At 41.6% G+C, this 21708-nt stretch overlaps 1 protein-coding gene and 1 pseudogene across 2 annotated transcripts in view; one reads left to right on the forward strand and one right to left on the reverse strand.

The window, feature by feature from the left end:
- The window catches only part of XKR4 (XK related 4), a 433210-nt gene that overhangs the window by 358698 nt on the left and 52804 nt on the right, over positions 1-21708 (forward strand). The gene's annotated exons all lie outside the window — the stretch shown is intronic.
- Positions 7219-10200, reverse strand: LOC117079577 (annotated as a pseudogene). The gene has a single exon (XR_004435505.1). The product of XR_004435505.1 is annotated as a myotubularin-related protein 5-like (transcript).

Here is a 21708-nt window from a genome sequence, read left to right on the forward strand (position 1 = left end):
AATCCAAGACACAGAAGGTAGATTAGTGGTTGCAATGGGCTGGAGAGAAAGAGGCATGGGGAGTGGCTGCTAATAGAAATGTGTGGGTTTTTTTGGGGGGGTAGGGGAGTGATGAAAACGTTCTGGAATTAGATGGGGGAATGCTAGGACAACACTGAATTGTACACTTTAAATAGGTGAATTTAATGGTAAATAAAATATATCTCAATAAAAAAAGGGGAATGGAAAGTCTAAATGTTCCATAATCACAAGAACATTAATCACTACATTCAAATCTTTCTAAAAAGACATCAGTCTCATTTGGTTTTACAAGTGAATTCTATAATCTTTAACAAACTATAGGTAAGAAAGTGAATACTACACAACTAATTTATCATGCTAGTACAACACTGACATATAAAATAGCAAAGGAATTCTGAGAAAAAAATTACAGGACATGTTTCTTATGAACATGGACACAGAAATTATAAATAAATATTAATAAACTGAATACTATAGTGTACAATAAGATCCAAAGGCCAGTATCAGGTTAATACATTTGAATATATATTACTATATAATATGCCACATTAACAAATTAATGGAGGCACATCTCAATAGATGCAGAAAAACTTCTGATAAATTTCAACAACCATGAGTGATTTTTTTTTTTAATTCCACAACAAAGTTCCTGTTCAATGATTGAGGTTGTTTAAAAAAATCTTAACAGGAAGAGACTATAGGGATTAGGAAGAAGCAGTACTGTTTGTTTGAAGATTTATAATCAGTTACATTAAAAAAAAAAAAAAAAACAGAAGGCCGGGAGCAGCGGCTCACACCGGTAAGCCCAGAACTTTGGGAGGCAGAGGCAGACAGATCACGAGGTCAGGAGATCAAGACCATCCTGGCCAACAAGGTGAAACTCTGTCTCTACTAAAAAACAAAAAAATTAGTCGGGCATGGTGGCAGGTGCCTGTAGTCCCAGCTACTCAGGAGGCTGAAGCAGGAGAATCGCTTGAACCCGGGAGGCGGAGGTTTCAGTGAGCCGAGATTGTGCCACTGCACTCCAGCCTGGTGACAGAGTGAGACTCCATCTCAAAAAATAAAATAATATAAAATAAAATAAAATAAAACAGAAAAAGTCTAGGGGAAAATATTAGTTATTCATAGTTCATTAAATTGATGAATACAAGTGCAACATGCAAAATTCAATTATATTTCCCACCAGAAAGAATAGACAATGAAGTTCTCAAAAAGAAATAATATATCAAAAGTAGCAAAAAATGTATCATATCTCAAAACAGATCTAAAAGATGTGTAGGAGTTTTATCTAAAAATTAAGAATTTAATCAGAAACATTAGAAGACATAATAAGTCGAGAGAAATACATGTGAAAAGACTATATTGTGAAGATGTTACTTATCCTCATGGTGATAAATAGGTATTATATAATTCTAATCAAACTTCCTACTGGATTCTGTATATATAACTAGCTAGCTCTGAAATGTATATAGAACACTCAAGAATAGTCAAGACACAGCCAGGCGTGAAGACTAATATAAAATTCTGGTAACTAAAATGATGAAGCAATGCAGCAAGTATACAGGAAGGGATTAATGAAATAAAACAGCCAAGGAATGGACCCATGCATATATGAATACTTAATATATGACAGAATTGGTACTTCATATCCATGAGAAAGAAGAATCCTTTGTGATTTGAGGATTAAATATATGTATATTAAAAATCAAAATGGGCCAGGCACAGGGGCTCGTGCCTGTAATTCCAACACTTTGGGAAGCCGAGGAAGGTAGATGACTTGAGCTCAGGAATTTGAGACCAGCTTGGCCAACATGGCAAAACCCTGTCTCTACCAAAAATACGAAAATTATCCAGGCATAATGGCACGCACCTGTAGTCCCAGCTACTCGGGAGGCTGAGGCACAAGAATTGCTTGAACCTGGGAGGTGGAGGTTGCAGTGAGCTGAGATGGCACCACTGTACTCCAACCTGAGCAACAGAGCCGGACTGTCTCCAAAAAAAAAGGACTCCTGCCTCATAGCACAAAATAAAAGTAATTTCAGATGAATGAAGAAATAAAATATGAAAAGCAAAATAAAACCATTAAGAGAAAGCATAGGAAGTGAACTCAGGATATGGATTAATGTCTCTTAAAATTACAGAAAATGAAAACCATACAGAGAGTTATTAATAAATTCAACTACATTAAAAATGAGTACTTTTTCTTTCATCAAAAGACTTCACAAAATGGGAAAGAGAAGTAGAAAAACAGTAGATATTTCCAGGAAATATAATTAGCAAAGGATTAGTATCCAGAATATGTAAAGAAGTTTTAATAATCAACTAAAAAGGCAAATGATTTGGTCATTTCACAGAAGAAGAAATACAAATTACTAATAAACTTTGCAAAAATGTGCTCAAACATTTTAGCAACTATAGAAATATATATCAAAATCGTTTTCAGCAAGTTGAAAATTTAAAAGTTGCACAATGCCAAGTGTTGATTAGTATGAGGAGTGACAGGAACTCTTGTGTACTGCTAATGGGAATGTATGTTACTGTATGTATTTTATGTACTATCACTTTAGAAAATAATTTGGCATCATCCATTAAAGTTTAATATACACAGCCCCAAAACTCAACCATTCTACTTTTATGCATATGCATTAGAGAATTCTTACATACATATCACTATATAAGTACAAGATGATTCATAGCAGCATTATCTGTAATTATGGCAAAACAACCTAGATGTCCATTGACTATAAAAAGGAAAAAAAATTGTGATATAGTCATATCATGAAATCCTATACTGCCATGAAAATGAATAAACCACAGCTATATTCACATGTATGAATGGTTTTTGGGGTTTTTTGTCTTTTTTGTTTGTTTGTTTTTTGAGATGGAGTCTCGCTCTGTCGCCCAGGCTGGAGTGCAGTGGCACGATCTTGGCTCACTGCAAGCTCCGCCTCCCAGGTTCACGCCATTCTCCTGCCTCAGACTCCCCAGTAACTGGGACTACAGGCACCCGCCACCACACACAGCTGATTTTTTGTATTTTTAGTAGAGACGGGGTTTCACTGTGTTAGCCAAGATGGTCTCGATCTCCTGACCTGGTGATCTGCCTGCCTCTGCCTCCCAAAGTGCTGGGATTACAGGCATGAGCTACCGTGCCCAGCCACATGTATGAATGTTTAAAACACAATGTTGGGTGGGAGAGGCAAATCACAGAAGGGCACTATACTCTGATTATTTTATATGTATTTAATTTTATATAAAGTGACTATATGCATATGTCTGCCCCGTTAATATGAGAGCTTTCCTGAACTAAGGAAAACTTGCAAAATATTTTCTCCCTAAGAGAAAAGGCCCTGGAAATCAGAGTTTAAACTTTCTGGCCTGAAATTATGTCTGCAGAGTAAGTTTTTAAACCATGAACAGATAAGATAAAAGTGGTTCCTCAGAGCATGTGCTATCTAGGGCGGGAGATGAGGATGGGATCCTTCCCACTTAGCCTGCTGATTGGCCACTATTGTCCCTAGTCAAATCAGAAGATACAATCTGTCCCTCCTCCACCACACACAAAAAGCCTTTGAGATAATGAGAAAAACAATTCTAAGAGTAACTGTTACCACAGTAGGAGTAGCAACAATGTTATTTCAGGCATTGTTACTCATGTACACAGGTGTTCAATACCGAGCCTTGCTAAATAGGCTGCCATGCTGTCAGCAATGCCAGCTGCATAAGCCAAATCTAACAGAAAAGGCCTCTGACTGTATGCTTCTGAGAATCTTCCAAAGAAATATCTCCTTGGCTGTCTGGAGCTCTGAGCCATTGCTGTCTGAAGGGCTGACAGATGGAGTGAGCCAGTGAGAGATTACCATTCCCAACCTGCAGCCTCTGTGCTGCTGCACTTCGTCCTCCTGCCTCACTCCACCCCGATACTTGGCTCAACCCCCACCCTGAAACTGTAGCTTTATTCCCAGGAAGGCAGAAAAAAGCTATGCTGAAAGTTCAACTCAACCATCACGTGGAGGTACCCAGCCCAGTGCAAGCTAACTAACCTTGGAACTTTTATCCACATGTTACAATGTGCATAACAGGGGCTCAACCTCTCAGCAGGCACAGCCATTCTGCCAGGGTTTTGGCACTGGGAGATGAATCAAAACCTCTAACTGACTGATTTCTCTTCTTTTTTTTTTTTTTTTTTTTTTGAGGTGGAAATTCACTTTGTAGCCCAAGCTGACGTGTAGTTGTGCAATCTCAGCTCACTGCAACCTCCATCTCCGGGGCTCAAGTGATTCTCCTGCCTCAGCCTCCCCAGTAGCTGGGATTACAGGTGCACACCACCAGGCCTGGTCAATTTTTTTGTTGTTGTATTTTAGTAGAGATGAGGTTTCACCATGTTGCCCAGGCTGGTCTCGAACTCCTGAGCTCAGGAGATCTGCCCACCTTGGCCTCCCAAACTGCTGGGATTACAGGCGTGAGCCACTGTGCCTGGCTAAGTGACCAATTTCAAGAAGGGATCAGTAGTAGTTCCATTGTGACCAGCTTGCCCAATAAAGTTTAGGGGACAGTGGCTTTACGTTTTCACCATCAGACAAATACCTACTCAACGACAAGCAAAACTTTTGCCAGGCAGTATCTTCTGAAAGAGATTCCTGCAATTATCCAAGGAAACGACCACTGAGGTCAATGGACATTTACAGAGTGAAAGACATGAATCTTCAAAGAGCAAATCCTTACAGAAGAGCCATGGTGCCTGCCTCAACCATATGCTTATTGTCAAAAACCTCAATCCCTCTGTTTAGAAAAATTGGATAGGGAAAAATTCATTAACCCCAGAGAAGTAACAGTCCTATCTTTCACCCAATTTTTTTGAAATGATGGTATAGCCTACCTGATTGGGAGAAGAAAAAAAAAGGAATGAAGCAACTAACAGTAAAAATACACAAATCTAGACCTATATGATCCAGTGATCTGGACAGGACCTTTATGATCTGTCAGCCGAGAAAGAATCAAAGCCAACTCTAGGAATTGCTGCTAATTAAAAGGTAGGTGACCACAAAAGAATATTAGAAACCATTCTATGTGGCAAGACTGAAAAGAGGATATGACTTCTGAATAAATTAGATAGAAAGTGAGAGCCAAATCCATGCATCATTCCAAGGTTGAGATCACAGAGGATAGATGGACCCTAGGGCTCTTATTATACCTGCGAGGGGAGAAAGGGAAGATAACACACACAGACTAGCCTTTCAAAAAGGTTGGCCAAGAAAGAATGGGAAGACCCCACATAATTACAGGGGTGGAAGTAAAGTTTCCATTCAACAAGTCCTTTGATTCTTTTACACTGTTTTGTACAGCTATGTTAGTATCACTATCTACTATCATCATTATTCTTTCATTAAAAGTTTGTGGAGTACCATGAAATGATATCTGTCCACTACTATATAAAGCCCTGTAGTCCTCCCTTCACAGAAAAGAAACCACTAATCACCAGCAGTTCTGTTAAAGACTGCAATAAAATTCAGGCAAGACATTTTTTTCTTGATAACTTCATTTTTAGAATACTGTATTTTCTAACCTGTAGAATTTTAAGGGACAGCCTATAAGCTCCTTTTCTTTCTAGCTGAAGAATTAGGAGTCTGAGACGGGGGAATTTGAGACTACTTTAAGTCCGTTTTGATGCTTGGTTTATTAAACTATTCATTTTAAAGAAAGGTAACATTAACCTCTCACAGTAAATTGTGCCTGTCAAATACTTTGATACGATGTCAGTTGGCGAGTGAATGACACTGAGCCCCCACCCTCACTCCTGAGATTGAGTCAGCCCCAGTTACAAAGCTCGCTGGCAAGCAAACTGCCTGTCAAGTTTGCTAAAAAGAACAGCAAAAGTGGGAACAGCCAAGCTTGTACAATTTTGCAGTTTCTTTCTTTCTTTGGTATATTTTTAGGTTGCCAGGAATCGATTTCCTCTTCTATGCTTTATAAGTTTCTATTCATAAGCCTGGCAATTTATTAAACTTCATTTTATTCACATAAAATAGTCACTGCTAACAGTGACTCAATAAAGCCATTTTCTTCCCATACACCTGGACTTCTAGCCAGAGAACAAGATGCGGTGTGCACAAGTACCAATCAATGAAATGAAAAACATTTTATGAAAAACAAAATTTAGTCTTGAAAATCTGAACATTTCTTTTACAAGTCACTGATTGAAGGGATTTTTGCAATCAAAATGAAACCAGGCAAACCTATGCTACTGGATTTTGATTAATTAAGCCAAAATCTGCACATCTGTGTAATGTCTAGCTCGTAAGTGAGATGGGTTTAATCAGTGAGGAAAATGTGGTTCGGGGAAGAGGCTGCAGGTGGAGTTTGCTAACTAGCACATTTTATTTATTTTTCTCTTAGTGGGTTTCTACTCTTTAGTAAGGTTATTATAATCCTTGGTTTTCTGGTTTCCTGCCCACTATTCATCTCTCCCACTAAAGATCTCCCACATGCCCTACATAACAATAATCAGTTAAAATGCAGTGGTCAACCTGGTTGGCTGAAGCTTTGCTTCATAGAACAGAGATGAAGCTAGAAGCCACATTTTGTGCATTATGTCTATTCCTAGCATTGTAAAGAACCATGGTGAACCAGCCAAGAGAGCCATGTACACAAATAAACAAAATTACTACAAATAAAGAAAAATAAAGAGAGTGTCAGTGGAAGGATAAGCAACTGCCTGTGGCTCTGTGATTGAGGCCTTATATACCCAAAAGAGCATTTAGCATTGAATTCTTCCAGTAGCCCTAAAATCCAATGTTATGACTTATTATATAAATAATAAATGACTTGAACTTTTAGCCATGGTGGTATTAAGAGATTATCAAATCCTCTCAGGTTAAAAAAAAAATAACATATAAAGTTGGACAAAATTGTCGAAAATTGATGAAAGGTGATAAATTGAGATATTTATTCTTATTTTATTTTATTTTGCGGTAGTTCTCTCTTTATATGGACTCTGGTTCTAGAAACAACTCGCCTGCAGCCGGCTGGCTGGACTATTTACAGGCCCATTGCGGGCTGTACCTTGGCCACCTCCCTGCACGGTGCTCAGCTGTGACGCCAAAATAAGTTAGGGCCGGGAGGGGCGGGGCCGGGAGGGGCGGGGCGGGGCAGGGACGGGGGCTGTACACTTAAGTGCTGGGGGCTCGGAGCCTCAATACTGCCGAGGGCCGGACCCGGGCTGTAAACATGGCCAGGGCGGCCCTGCCCACCCCTAGTGGTCGGTAACGACTGGAAGCAGAGCAACCAGGCAAGTCCGGGAGGCTCAGGCCTCCGACAGGCAGCTCTGGATCCGGTCCACCCACTGCTGGACCGAGGGCACGTCCTGAGCACAAAAGTTGTAAACGAGACGTGTTGTCTTCACGTCAAAGAAGGCCTTCTCATCCACGCTCTTAGGGGCGCCTATGGTGGGCGTGCCAGGTGCCACAGCCTCCACCTCCACCAGGTCGATGACACCCTTGCACTCAGTGTCCACACGGTGGCCGTAGTAGCGCAGCTGGTGCTTGGTCTTGTCCAACATGAACCAGTGGGCCTTCCAGGGCTTCATGAAGGCCTCCTTCTTGTACAGAATGCCCTCATAGGACCTGTTCTCACTCTCAGCTGTCTGGAACTAGCTGTACAGGGTGCTGGTGCTGCGGTGGGCGGCCTGGCGGGAGCCACATACCGTCCAGCCACTTCTCTGGTCGCCCTCCAGGCTGAGGCTCAGGGTGGAGCCCAGGGGTTCCTCCTGCTGGTACATAACCAGCGAGCAGCGGTGGTGGGGTGCAGGGGACACTAGGAGGGAGCTAGGGGTGCCACGTCCATCTGGCCGGGCTTGGAGGCGCTGTGCAGCCTCATCCGATCCCAGGTGTCCTTCCAGCGCTCAGCGGGTCAGCCCAGCTCTGTCTACAGCCTCTGCAGCTCCTCCAGCAGGCGTGAGGTGGCGTCAGGCTGGGCTCGTGGGCAGCTGTGGTAGCAGGCCACACCACACTGCACCTGCTCTGGGGAGTACCTCCCTCAGATCATTCTTCCTCTGGGGCTCAGGGGGCCCCTGGGCCAGTTTCTGGTCATAGGGAGGGCCCTCGGCCAGCATCTCCTCAGTGTAGAAGTCCTACACCTTCAGATTGGACACATTGCTGTAGGTCCGCAGGACTTCTGTGTCCTCGGGTGCATGCATGTAATTGTGGAACATGGGTGTCCTCTTGCTCATCCGGTCCACACACAGACCTGCAAGGCAGCTGGCCCCTGCCCTGCCCCTTCTCTTACAGCAGTCCCAGCTCAATGTGCTCATAGTCAGAGTCCAGCAGGAAGGTCCAGAAACAGCACGACACATGGTGGTAGCCAAGGAACTTGAGGTAGAACTGGCTGAACTCAAACTCCATGGGGAACTGTGGGTGGACCTGGTGTAGGCACTCCAGGAACTGCGGGAAGATGGTGTGAAGCTCTGTCCAGCCAGAATGTGGGCTCCCCAGTGGCTGAAGCGATGACTGAAGGACAGCCACTCCTTCTCCACCAGCAGGCAGAACCCCTCCAGCATGCGGTGGAAGGGGTCTGACAGCAGCTGCACCAAGGATACCACCTGGGTGGTGATGGCCCAGCCGTCCTCCAGGCCCATCAGCACGGAGGAGCTTGAGAACAGGAGCTCCCCACCAGCACCAACACCTGCAGCAGCTTGTGGATCTGAATCAGCCACTCCAGTCCTCCAGCAAGGGCAGCAAGGAGGCTAGGCTGGGCTCAGCAGCAGAGCAGCCTGGGGCACATGCCTTCAGCAGCTTCTTGAAGCTAGCCTTCACCTGCCGCTCCTGGAATACCTCAATAGGCACCAGCTCCCACTGCTGCAGGGGATCTGGCCTCAGACTCTTGAGCTGGACTTTGTCCCCGAGGATGTAGAGGGCTGCTCGCTGTGGCCACAGGACGTCCTGGTTGGGGGGGGCACCCGTTGGCCTGGGGTGGGGCCAGCACGTCTCTGCCAGCTAGCCAGGTGCCCACATTGGCACCAAGCCCACTGCTGCGCCCATTAGTCCCGACACTGCCCCCACTTACCTCGGGGTGCAGTCAGTCTGGAGGCTGAGGCCACCATGGGGTTGGACAGTGTGGTGACCCTGGCTCTGGGACTGGGAATGTGACTGCCCATGTAGGCTGAGGAGAAGCCGCTAAGTGTGTTGCGTCCGGATGCACCGGAGTAGCGGGGCATGGAGCTGACCACAGCCTGTGGGTACTTCTCCTGCTCCACGCTACTTGAGTCCGCCTGGAACTGGCCTGGAGAAGGTGCGTTCTGGTCCTTAAAGAGGCCGACGACACCTATGCCATGCAGGCCCCCAGAACGCAGCAGTACTGCCTTGGACTGCCCGCTGCGCCAGCAGGCCACGGGAAGCGGTTCTGGCGGTAGCAGTGGGACATGCGCTGCAGGGCGTTGTCCTGGACGCTCTGGAGCGCGATCAGCAGCCCCGGGTAGCTGCAGTAGATGGCATACATGCAGTTGACAGGAGAAATGCAGAAGGATTCAGACTTGACCCAGCTCAGGCGGCTGCTCAAGGTGCCCAGGCCAAGGCACTGGTAATCGCGGCAGCAAGTCCTTTCCACCAGGAGGTTGCTCATGGTCATGCGGTCTGAGGGCTTCAGGGCTGAGGACGGGGTCAGCATGCTGGGTTCCAGCTCCTCAGACACTGAGATCTCATCCTCCTGGTCCTCAGGGGGCTGGCCCCAGTGCTCCTAGCTGGGGGGGTTGTACTTCTTGCGAGTGACATGCTGCCACCTGATAGTCTTCTTGGCATTCTTAACCAGGTTCCTGGACAGGGTTCTGAGGGAAAGACCCTTGTTCTTGGTGACACGGGGTGGCCTGCCCAGTGTGTAGGCAGAGCCCAGGGTGAAGGAGAAGGTGGCCCTGACATCCGGCATGTACCGCAGCTTATGCAGCTGCTTGCAGAAGGACTCAGCACTGTCAGACCCCACCTCGTCATCAAAGGCCATTTTCAGCAGCTGGAATGTGCAGGAGCGCAGCTGCAGCCCATCCTGCAAGAGCTGGTCCACAGGGTTCTGGATGCTGATACACTTCTCCTTGGTCAGTGTGGCCACCGGGAAGGAGCAAAACACCACCTGCTCCCCCACCAGGCGGTCTGTGAGCATCCCCGTGAAGATGACCTGGTACGTGATGAGGAAGATAGGGTTTCACCGTGTTAGCCAGGGTGGTCTGGATCTCCTGACCTCGTGATCCGCCCACGTTGACCTCCCAAAGTGCTGAGATTACAGGATGAGCCACCGTGCCCGGCCATGCTGAATATTTTTAACTTTCAACCAAGAATTCTGTGTCCATCGAAACCATTCCCCAAAAAATAAAAGCAAAATAAACACATTTCCAAGTAAACAAAAACTGAGAAAATGCATTACTAGAAGATTTGACCTAGAAGCATCACTAAAGGAAGCACTTTAGGCTTAATAAAATATTCCCAGCACCTTAGGTTTAATAAAACATACCCAGATAGAAACTAAAATTCATGGGGAGAAATGAAAAGCACTGGAAGTGGTAAAATGTAGGTAGATTGAAAGACCCCCTTTTCCACTTAATTTCCTTTTGAAAATAGACATTTTAAACATTATTATAAACTTTTATTGTTAAGTATGTTATACATACACACAGAGTTAGGTTTATGGGTATGTGTGTGTATTTATTTATGACACTAATAACTCAAAGAAGAGGAAGGAAATGGAACTATATTAAAGTTGCTGTATTTTACTGGAATTATGTTAGCATTAACCTGAGGTAGAGCTACACACTAAAAATCATAAAACATCACTGTGAGAAATTTTAAGATCTAAATGAAAGGAGATGTACCATGCTCATTGACTGAAAAACAGTATTGTTAATATGACAGTTCTCCCCAGATTGATCTATAGCTGAAACTCAATCCATATGAAAATTCCAGGAGCATTTTTTTCATAGACATGGACAAGCTGATCAAAAAAAAAAAAAGTATATGGCAATGCAAAATACTTAGAATAGCCTAAACAGATTTGAATAAGAAATACAAATTTGGTGAATGTACATTTGAAATGAGATAGTTCCCTTGATCCCGTCATGAGACTTGTGAAGGGATTGGCTTGTTCACTCAGCCCACAGGTCTCAACCCCTCATGGGAGGGGAAGCACGCAGGTGAGTGGGTGCAGAGACTAGGATGAGTGCTTCTGGGCAACCAGCAGGAGCAGAACTCCGTGTGGTCCCGTGGCAGTGTCTAGAGTTGCCCATGACCCCTGGAGTCCCAGAGGGCATGCGTTACAGTGTGCTCTTTTAGTTTTGCCACCCGTGGATGGCTTAAGTATTGGACAGCTCAGTGGAGGGTCAGTGTGACAGCCTCTTGCACCGACACCTGGGACCTTGTCCACCATCCAGGAGGAATCAGGTTGCATGAACGAATTGAAGATGGTAAATGCAGAGGATTTTACTGCCAATGAAAGTGGCTCTCAGTGGGATGGGGAGCTGGAAAGGGAATGGAGTGGGAAGGTGGTCTTCTCCTGGAGTTCAGCTGGGAATATCCCCAGACAAACTCTTCTCTGAGGTCTCATCGTCAAGCCGTCCCTCTAAAGTCAAGCTGCTTCTCATTGACATCAAGTTGCTGCTTCTCTTCTCTGCTGCGCTGCTCTGCCCCTCTGCCAGTATCCTAGGGTTTTCATGGGTGCAGGATGGGGAGTAGGGCAGGCCTTGGTGGTTTTGGAAAAGGCAATATTCAAGTGGGAAAACAGAAATGCACATTCTCACTTTAGGTCACAGGTCCAGGTTTGAGGGTGGAGCCTTCACCAGGGACCCTATCCTTTTCTACCTAGTACCTCCTGTTCATATCACACTGACTAATTTTGATACCAACCATAAAGCTACAGTAATCAAGAGTGTAATAATATTGGAGTAATAAAGACAGACAAATAAATCAAAGGAACGGAATATAGAGTCCAGAAAGAAACTCTCACCTTTATGGTCAATTGAGTTTTGACAAAGGGACCAAGGCAATTCAATGGAAAAGGAGAGTGGTTTCACCAAATGATGCTAAAGCAATTGAATATTCATGAGAAAAAAATGATCATAAACCTTTGGCTTATATTAGACACAAAAACTACTCCAAAATAGAACATAAATCTAAATGTAAGAGCTAAAACTATAAAACTTTAGAATACAACAGAAGAAAATCTTTCTGACCTTAATTTAGGCAAAATTTTATTTGATTGGATTCCAAAAGTGTGACTCATTAAATAATATAATTGGAAATTGAACTTCATAAAAATTTTAAAATTCTGCTTTTCAAATGCCAACTTTAGAAAAATAAAGAAAACCATAGACTGAAATAAAATATTTGAAAATAACATATCTAATGAAGGACTTGTATCCAGAATACATTAATAACTCTTACAACTCAATAATATATCAAACAATTCAATAAAAATGATAAAAGTTCTGAACAGACATTTCACCAAAAAAAAAAAAACCACATATACAGAAATTGCTCACAAGCTCATGAAAAGATACTAAACATCTTTAGTAATTAGGGAAATGTAAATTAAAAGCACACACCCACTATAATGACTGCAATAAAAAAGACTGACAATACCAGGTGTTGGCATGAATGTGAAGAAACTAGAACTTTTATCCATTGCTAGTGATGAAGTAAAATGGTACAGTCACTGTAGAAAACAGTTTGATGGGTTTTTTTTAAAGTTAAATATTAATAATATTAATGTATAACCCAGTAATTCCATTCCTAGGTATCTTCTCAAGAGAAATGAAATATATCCAAAGTTTTATCCACAAATATTTCTAGCAGAATTATTCATAATAGCCAAATACTGAAAAAAAAAGTCTATCAACTGGTGAATGCATAAACAAAGTATAGTATATTTATACAATTGAATGCTATTCAGCAGTACGAAGGAATAACAACTGATAGATACAACAATAAAATGAACCTAAAAAATCTGGTAAATAAAAGAAACCATACACAAAGACTCCCTATTGTATTACTCCTGTTACACGAAAATTCTAAAAAAGGCAAAACCCCAGAAACAGAAAGCAGATCAGTGGCTGTCTGAAATGGGATGGGAGTGAGAATTGACTGCAAACAGGCATGAGGGATTTTGGAGTGATAGAGTACTCTCAAATCAGATTATGACATTGATTGTGCCACTGAATAAATTTGCTCAAAATCATTGAACCATGTGCTTAAAACAAGTGGATATTATGGCATTAAATTATGCATCAATAAGGCTGTTTTAAAACCAATAGATATTTATCAAAGAAAATAAAAACAAAAAGTATGAAAAAGCACATTTCTTTACTATCTTACTATCCATATAATCAGTTGCCACTTTGCTTTAAATCTTTCCACGTAATATATGATGTACCAGAATGTGTTGAATCAGTCTACTATGACTGGAGTTTTAGGTTGTTTCTAGTCTTTTATCAGTAAATGATTCTAAAATAAACATCCTTACACATATATTTTTTGTTTGAGTATCTGATTAATACCTCAGGATAAATTCTCAAGATTGGGCTAAGTTATTGAATAAAAAAAATTATTAGTTTTTGATTGCTGTAAAACAAATTACCACAGACTCAGCACCTTAAAACAGCACATGTTTGTGACCTCACAGTTTCTGTGGGTCAGGGATCTAGGCAGGGCTTGGCTGGGTTTTCCACGCTGTGTCTCACAAGGCTGCATTCAAGGTGTCAGCCAAGACTGCAATCTCATCTGGGCACAGGGTCCTTCCCAAGCTCCCTGTGGCTGGTAGAATGCAGGTCCCTGTGGTGATAAAACTGTCAGCTCCTAGAGCTCAGTCGCCATTCTCTGCTATGTAGCCATCGCCACAATAGGACAGTGTGTGTCTCCAAGGCCAACAGGACAGCATCTGTTCCTGCTTCCTGTCACTTGCCTCCAGACTCTTTTTTAAAGAGCTCATTTGGTTAGACCAGGCCCATTGAGGATAATCTTCCTTTTGGTTAACTCAAAGTCAACTGATTAGGCACCTTCATTACATTTGCAAAATCTCTTAACCTTTGCCATAGTCTGTAACACAATCACAGGAGTGCTATCCCTTCATATCCACAGTCTCTCCCTCACTCAAGGGGAGTGGATTGCACAGGTGTGTGTACTGAGTTAGGGGTTGGCGAGGGTGGGGACTGGGGACCATCTTAGAAATCTCCCTCACGCAAAGAATCAGCACGTTTGTTAAGATTATGATTTAAATTGCCAAATTTTCTGAAGAACATTTATACCCCACCGGTAAAGTGCTAATTTCCCCAACACTGGGTATTACCATTATGCTTAATCTTTGCCAAAGACGGGCAAATATTGTTGTCTTGGGACCACTGGGCAGAGATTGTGACAGTGAGAGAACAAGTATTGAATTCTTTGATTAATAGTAAGATTATTAAGGCCTTTGGCAGGTTTTGCTTTTCTTTTGCAAATTACCAGTCGATTTATGTGGTTGTTTTCCTCTAAGGGTAATTCTCTGTTACCTGTCTTTTAATAACCTCATGTTGAATATTCAGAATATTTACTATTTACGGTTTCTATAGTATTTTCTTTCGGTGTCTTAAAAATTGTGTTACAGAGCCTTATGCCATGTAGAAATTTTTAACTTTCATAATCAGATCTATTAACATTTATGGTTTCTTTTTTATGCTTTAACATATTGTTTGCACTTTTCATTTCTAAAAAGAGAGAAGCAAATAAATCAAATGGGATTTCCAGTTTCCATCATAGAAGACATGTACTATAGAGTGGGAAATCATGTACAAAGATGTTTCTCATAATGCATTGCCCATCCGTCTTCTGATGGTTACGTAAACCAATTCTTAACCTAAGGTATCCAGCCAGAGAGATGAATGTATCATTCCTCTAAATGATGTGGAAATATACCACATCATTCTGTTAGCTTTCAGCACCCAGGGTGTCAGCTTCAATTATTTTTTTCATTTCTTGTCTTGGACTGTCAGATTATAGCTCTGAGTATTTGAAAACAGACAGAAGTATGAAACCAACTTTTTCTAAAGTATTTAGTTTTGATCTTGAGTTTTATCCCCATCTCTGAGCACTATTTCCACATTATATCTAATATTTTTTTCTTAATATGGGACCTAAAACATGTCTTATTTTTAAAAAAAAATACATTGGATAATCAAGAAAGTATGCCTTTTAGGCAAGATCACATCTCCCTGCTGTATTAAAAAATAATGATGAAGTATTTCCTTGACAGAAACAAAATCAGCTTATATCTATTAAAAAGTTGTCTCAAATCTCTCCTTTTTTCATAGATGAATGAATCATAATATAAGGATATAAGTTTCTTAAACCTTCCGTGAAGTCTCAGGCATTAAATGTTTCACTTGTTAAGTGAAACAAGCTGATCTCTAAGATTCCGGTGAAATCTAACACTCTGATTGTCTTGATGTTTGACTCGAGGTTTTCTGCTTATATTCTTTCTTTGCCCTTTTCAAATTCCCAGTCTGAAATCTTGCCTTCAAGGTTTTTCCACTTTTCATTTTCAGATTCTGACTATGCATTCTTGTAAGACATTCCATTGTCACTTCCAAGTCAAATATTCAAAACCAAACTCTTGCTATCCCTCTCAAACTACTTGGTTTCCATATTTACTGGATTTGTACCACAGTCCTTGGTATGCAGGCATGAAGAAAGGAATAACTTTTCATCATCTTTCCCTCTTCCCATAGCTAATCAGTATCTAAGGCCAGAATATTTGTCAACTGCAACATCTGTCTCCCTGCCTTTTTCCAATTCCTCCAAACACATTAGTTTCTGAGCCGCAATGTGTCCTTCCAGGACTCAATGTTGAAAGTTCTTTATCTTCTTCAAGTTTCCTGATACGATGACTCCAAAATACCGTAGCCAGGCTGACATTCCTGTGGTTCCCTATTTTTTGTTAGATTAAGAACAATGGCAATGAAACCCCTCCACAATATGTCTTAGTCTGGCTTTTCATACTTCTTTTTGTCTTCCCCGTGCTTATGCCCAGTGTCTTAGCCTCCCAAGATCCTTGCTATTAATATTTACTGATCACACATTCTATTTTGCCATTTCCTGCCTTTTAGGGTTGATTTTGAATTTCTATTTTCAGTGTTTAAAGTTTCTGTAAATGTTGGGATATTGACTTTAGCTAAAACAAACAAAAAATAACAAGTAATCACTTTAAATCTGTATCCTACTTCCAAGAAACAATATTTTCATTGATGCCAAAATAATATATTCCATGTTAGTGTAATACAGTAGAACTTAAAAAAATTAAAAGTCTATGTAGAAGACAATGAGGATTGAGTGTGTTAGAGCTGTACGGAATCTTGGGCGGCTCTATTCCCATCTCCCACTTCTAAGGATCAGGAAAGCCAGTAGGCTGACTATAAGCTATGAGCTAATTAGGAACAAATCTTGTACTAAAGATTTGAATGGTTTTCTATTGCTCAGGAAACTACCGAGTTCTCCGCTTTAACAGGACCTGGTCAGTCATTCACTCAACAGACAGGTTTTTAGAGCCTGCAATGTATCATGTACTGAGTCCTAAGAGTTGAAATATTTAAAACGGCCCCGTTTTCTAGGAATGCAGTCCGGGAGAAGGAATTACACATGGACAAATAAGTGCAATAAAAATTGCCATGATAGAAATGGTGCATTGTAGACACAAAGGAGGAGGTCCTCAGCTCTATCTGATGTAACAGGGGAAAGTAAAGGTTTTCATAGATAAAGTAACCCTATGGGCTTAATATAAAAAGGTAAGTAATTTTCACCAGGGTGGACTAGCAAAGAACCATTATTACCAAAGGCACAGAAGCATGCATTCATTTGATAATATTGGGGGTAAATGCAAACAATTTAGAATTCTAGAAGTTAAGGTACAAGACAAGGTGATAGGGTTTTTGGCTGTGTCCCCACCCAAATCTCATCTTGAATTGTAGCTCTCATAATTCCCTGGTGTTGTGGGAGGGACCCAGTGGGAGATAATTGAATCATAGGAGCAATTTCCCCCATACTGTTCTCGTGGTAGTGAATAAGTCTCACGAGATCTGATGGTTTCATAAGTGGGAACTCCTTTCACTTGGCTCTTATTCTCTTCTCTTGTCTGCTACCACGTGAGACACGTCACCATGATTGTGAGGCCTCCCCAGTCATGTGGAACTGTGAGTCCATTAAACCCCTTTCTTTATATATTGTCAAGTCTCAGGTATGTCTTTATCAGCAGCATGAAAACAGACGAATACACAAGATATATCAAAATCAAATTTTTTAAGCAAGGCAAACCCCCAGTTGTGAAGGGACTTACATGTCTTACAAAGAAGTTTGGAGCAATAACTATCATTATCATTATTATTAGTGAGTATGTATCAGCTTCTCATTATAATTTACAGATCCTGCCTACTGATCACTTTCTATGATCACTATAATAAGTAATTTACATTGACAGACAAGGAAACTGAAATCAATGATTAACTCACTTACCTAAAGCAACATGGCTATTAAATATCACAGCCAAGTTTCAAACTCAGGTCCACCTGATTTCAAAGCTAGACACGAATCACACTATAATCCTCACCTTTAATCTGTAGACAATGTGGCACCATCAGGACATTTTAAATAAAGAAGAAATGTGAATAGACTCTTGTCCTGGAAGGGTCTGGCAACAATATAGAGTTGCAGCATCCAATACAGTAGCCACTAGCCACATTGAAAATTAAATAACTATTTAATAATTGAGAATTCAGTTCCTTGAGGGCAGCAGCCACATTTGAAGTGTTCAGTACCCACATGTGGCTAGTGGCAGCTGTCTTGGACGGTGCATGTGAATATTTCCATCCTCACAGAAAGTTCTATCAGGCAGTACTAGTAGAGAAGAAACACTGGAGTTTCGTGAGGTGGGGTGAGGAAACTAAAGAGACTATTACCTAGGACAAGTAGGAAAGGATTAGAGACAAAACAAAGCACTAAGAGTCATGAGTTAAGTCTGTGATTCCCAAAGTGTGACTGCCCACCCTTTTCCCCTCAACCAGCCGTATTCAGCACGGTGTGGGAACTTGTTAGAGTGCGCATCCACATGGAATCTGAAACTCGGAGACGGGGCCCGACCATCTGTGTTGTACCGAGCCCTCCTGGGGATTCTGATATTCACTAACATGCGAAGGCCATGGATTTAGAGGAAGGAACAGAGCTGTAAAGCATGACACAGAAATATAGGCAATTTGGAGGCCAAGTGCAAATGTGGGTGATATGGTTTGAATGTTTGTCCTCTCCAAATCTCATGCTGAAATGTGATGCCCAGTGTTGGAGGTGGGGCCTGGTGGGAACAGATTGCATCAGGGGGCAGATCCCTCATGAATGGTTTAGCACCATCCCCTTGGTGACGGGTAAGTTCTCACTTAGTAAGTTCTGGGACCTTCCCCACCCACTCTTGTTCCTGCTCTTGCAATGTGATGTGCCAGCTCTCCCTTTGCCTTCTGCCATAACTGGAAGCTTCCTGAGGCCTCCCTAGAAGCAGATGTTGGCACCACACTTCCTGTACAGCCTGCAGAACTGTGAGACAATTAACCCTCTTTTCTTTATAAATTACCCAACTTTAGGTATTTCTTTATAGCAACATGAGAACAGACACAAACGCAGTGAGGCAGACAGGAGAATAAATCTAGAATAACTCCTGGTGGGTTGATGAATAAAAGAGAAGAAACATATTTGGAAGGAAAAGATAATGAATTTGCGTTTGAATTCCTAAGGGACATTCAAGTATCATGATCCTGTTCAGTGTCAGCCTAGAAGTCAGAAAAAAATTCTGGCATAAAGATACAGTTTTAGGGTTACTGGGATTAGATGGTAGATTAGCTAGGAATGGAGGGGATAGGTAGCTCTCAATTTTTTTTCCGGCATAAATGATATCATCTCTGTGTCTGAAAAGGCTGAGGGGTATATCTAGACTTAGATACAATTCTCCACATGCTAGTTCCTTTTCTCTCTGATTCAAGGAGTTATTTCAAAATGCAAATTCAGTCAGATAGATGTGAATATGTTCTATTTTTTAAAATAAGTGATGAACATGCATTGTTATGCTGACTATTATTAGTATGTATAACTTGTCAAACAAGATACCCAGAATCCTAAAGTGTGCAGAGGGAAATGAGACCAGGTCTAAGGGCTGACCCCAGTTCAGTGAGTGTTGGAAAGTGATTGCAGCAGAGGAACCAGCAACAAAGGGGAGAAAAATGGTCAGAGAGAGGGATGGGGTCCTGCAACTCCAGACAGGAGCACTTTGTAGATAAGGTGATGTGCGCTGTCATATTTCAGGGAGACCTGTAAGATGAAACCTCGGACTTCACTATTCTGAGGTCACCACTGAACTTTATTCAAAGTCATTTCTATTATCTGAGGATAATTTGGCTGATCACCTTAAGAAGACTGGCGTATTCTGAAGAATAAATGGGGGATGAGGAAATGGAGGCACCAAGGGTAGATTTATGCTTTGCACTATTATTTGGTTACAGAAGCGTTGCCTTATGTTCTCGGCATCTTATAGAGATTCTAGTGAAACAGGTCTTCTAATTTTTATATTTTCTCTAACCAGGGCCTCAGCACAAGTATGGCATAAAGGGGCTAGTATACTATGAATACAATTACTCCACCCACTAATATTGATCCACTGGTCCTGGACAATGAGCTCACCTTAGTCCTCCATTCACCCAATTGGATTGATTGTCTTCTAGAATCCACTCTCTCCTCCAGTCTTCCTTGGCCTGCTCCACACACCTTAGTGACCTCTCCAAATCCTTAGAGTAAATATAGCTTCAGCTTTAAAGCTGGGACCTTCTCTGCAAAAAATTCCTTCTGAAGAGTTCCTTATAATTGACCTGGCCTAAATTAATCCTCACACCCATCCTGCAAAGGAATTAGGAAAGTGTTATTGTTCTTGTTTAGTGGGTGAGAATTGAGGTTCTGTGATAGCCAATATCTTTACCCCTCCTAAATCACAAAGAAACAACCCTATCTTATTTTACTAATGTATTCATTCCACATTTTTCCATGAAGGATTTCAGGTAGAGGGCATCTGAAAAATAATGAGTAGAATGTCAAGGTAACTTGATAAAATAACATAGATATTCAGCTGCTAAATCTCCATATAATTGGCATAGCTGAGCTTTAAATTTGGTTCTAAGGTTTTTGGCAGCCAAACAGAAAGGCAGACACTGTCAATTATGCAGTTCCTGTTTTCAAAAAGGAATAAGTGTGCCAGTTTCTTGGAGGAACCAAAGTACATTCCTGCCTTAGTTCTAAAAGAAACTTCAGATCCATGTCTTTGCATACGGATCATTTCTATAAACAAGTGTAGTGAAACACATCTTATATTGGCTCTAATGGTTTAGTTTGGTAAAATTTCACTTAAACCCAAAATTAGAACAGATTCTCTTTCCTTCCTTCCTTCCTTCTTTTCTTTTTCTTTCTTCCTCTCTCTCTCCCCATCCCACCTCCCTCCCTCCCTCCGTCTTTCCTTCTTTCGTTCAATGAGATAATGTTCTGTCACCCAGGCTAAAGTGCAGTGGCACAATCATAGCTCATTGCAACCTCCAACACCTGGGCTCCAGTGATCTGCCTCAGCCTCTCCAGTAGCTAGGAATACAGGAGCACATCATCACATCAAACTAATTTTATTTAATTTTATTTTTATAGAGACAGGGTCTAGCTGTGTTATCCAGGCTGGTCTTGAACTCCTGGGCTCAAGGGATCTTCCCACCTCTGTCTCTCAACGCACTGGGATTAGAGGCATCAGCCACCATTCCTGGCCTAAAACAGACTTATCAACACAAGCACACTCACTAACTTACTGATCACTGAGGGATAGTTACCACAAAGATATAAAACTTTACGTCTTGGGCTGGATTTAATTTTTATAGTTGTGACTAAATTCTGTGCACCAAGTAGCACATATTCCTGGAGTAAGCTCTCTCTATAGAGAGTTAAAAATAAGGTAGCCGTTCTAACTGTCTACACATTTGTATATACACCGTGCACATGCATACATAAACACACAAAGTCTACCATCTTTAAAAAAAGTATAAAGATTTTTCTAGAAAAATCTGTTCCTGAGTTTTTAGGAAATGCTCATTGGCTTAAGTGAAATGTCATCTGTCATTTTAAGATGCTCCTGGAATAAATAGATATTCAGGTGCTTAGAATATAGACAAAAATTGGGGGTATTTAAGTTATTATTGGAGCAGATGCTGAGTATCCATCTCCCCTGACCCTCAGGCACTGATGATCACTAACATTTTTAAATAATCACAAATCCCTATGGATGCTAGGGAGGCTCTGACAAAATGGTCCTTTCCCTCACACAAAGTGCTGGAGGAACCATGCACCCAGTGCTGTATTCCTGTATCTCATTAGGTAATCTATATCTGGACACCCAGGCACCACATTTTCAGAGTGTTCTTCTAAAAATGTGTGTGTGCAGAAAACCAGTCTGTTAAAATGCATTAATGAACACCTGCTGGCCTCAGAGTCCCGAGCAAGGAACTGTTACAGAATATTAAAGAAACAAAGTCATTCTCTGTCTTCAAGGAGTTTAAATCCAGTTGGAGAGACAAAATATACTGACATGTTATACAACTAAAAACAATAACCTAAGAGTCTATAAATACAT

This window comes from Trachypithecus francoisi, unplaced genomic scaffold (assembly GCF_009764315.1).
Source record: "Trachypithecus francoisi isolate TF-2019V2 unplaced genomic scaffold, Tfra_2.0 Lachesis_group7, whole genome shotgun sequence".
Classification (NCBI taxonomy): Eukaryota; Metazoa; Chordata; class Mammalia; order Primates; family Cercopithecidae; genus Trachypithecus; species Trachypithecus francoisi.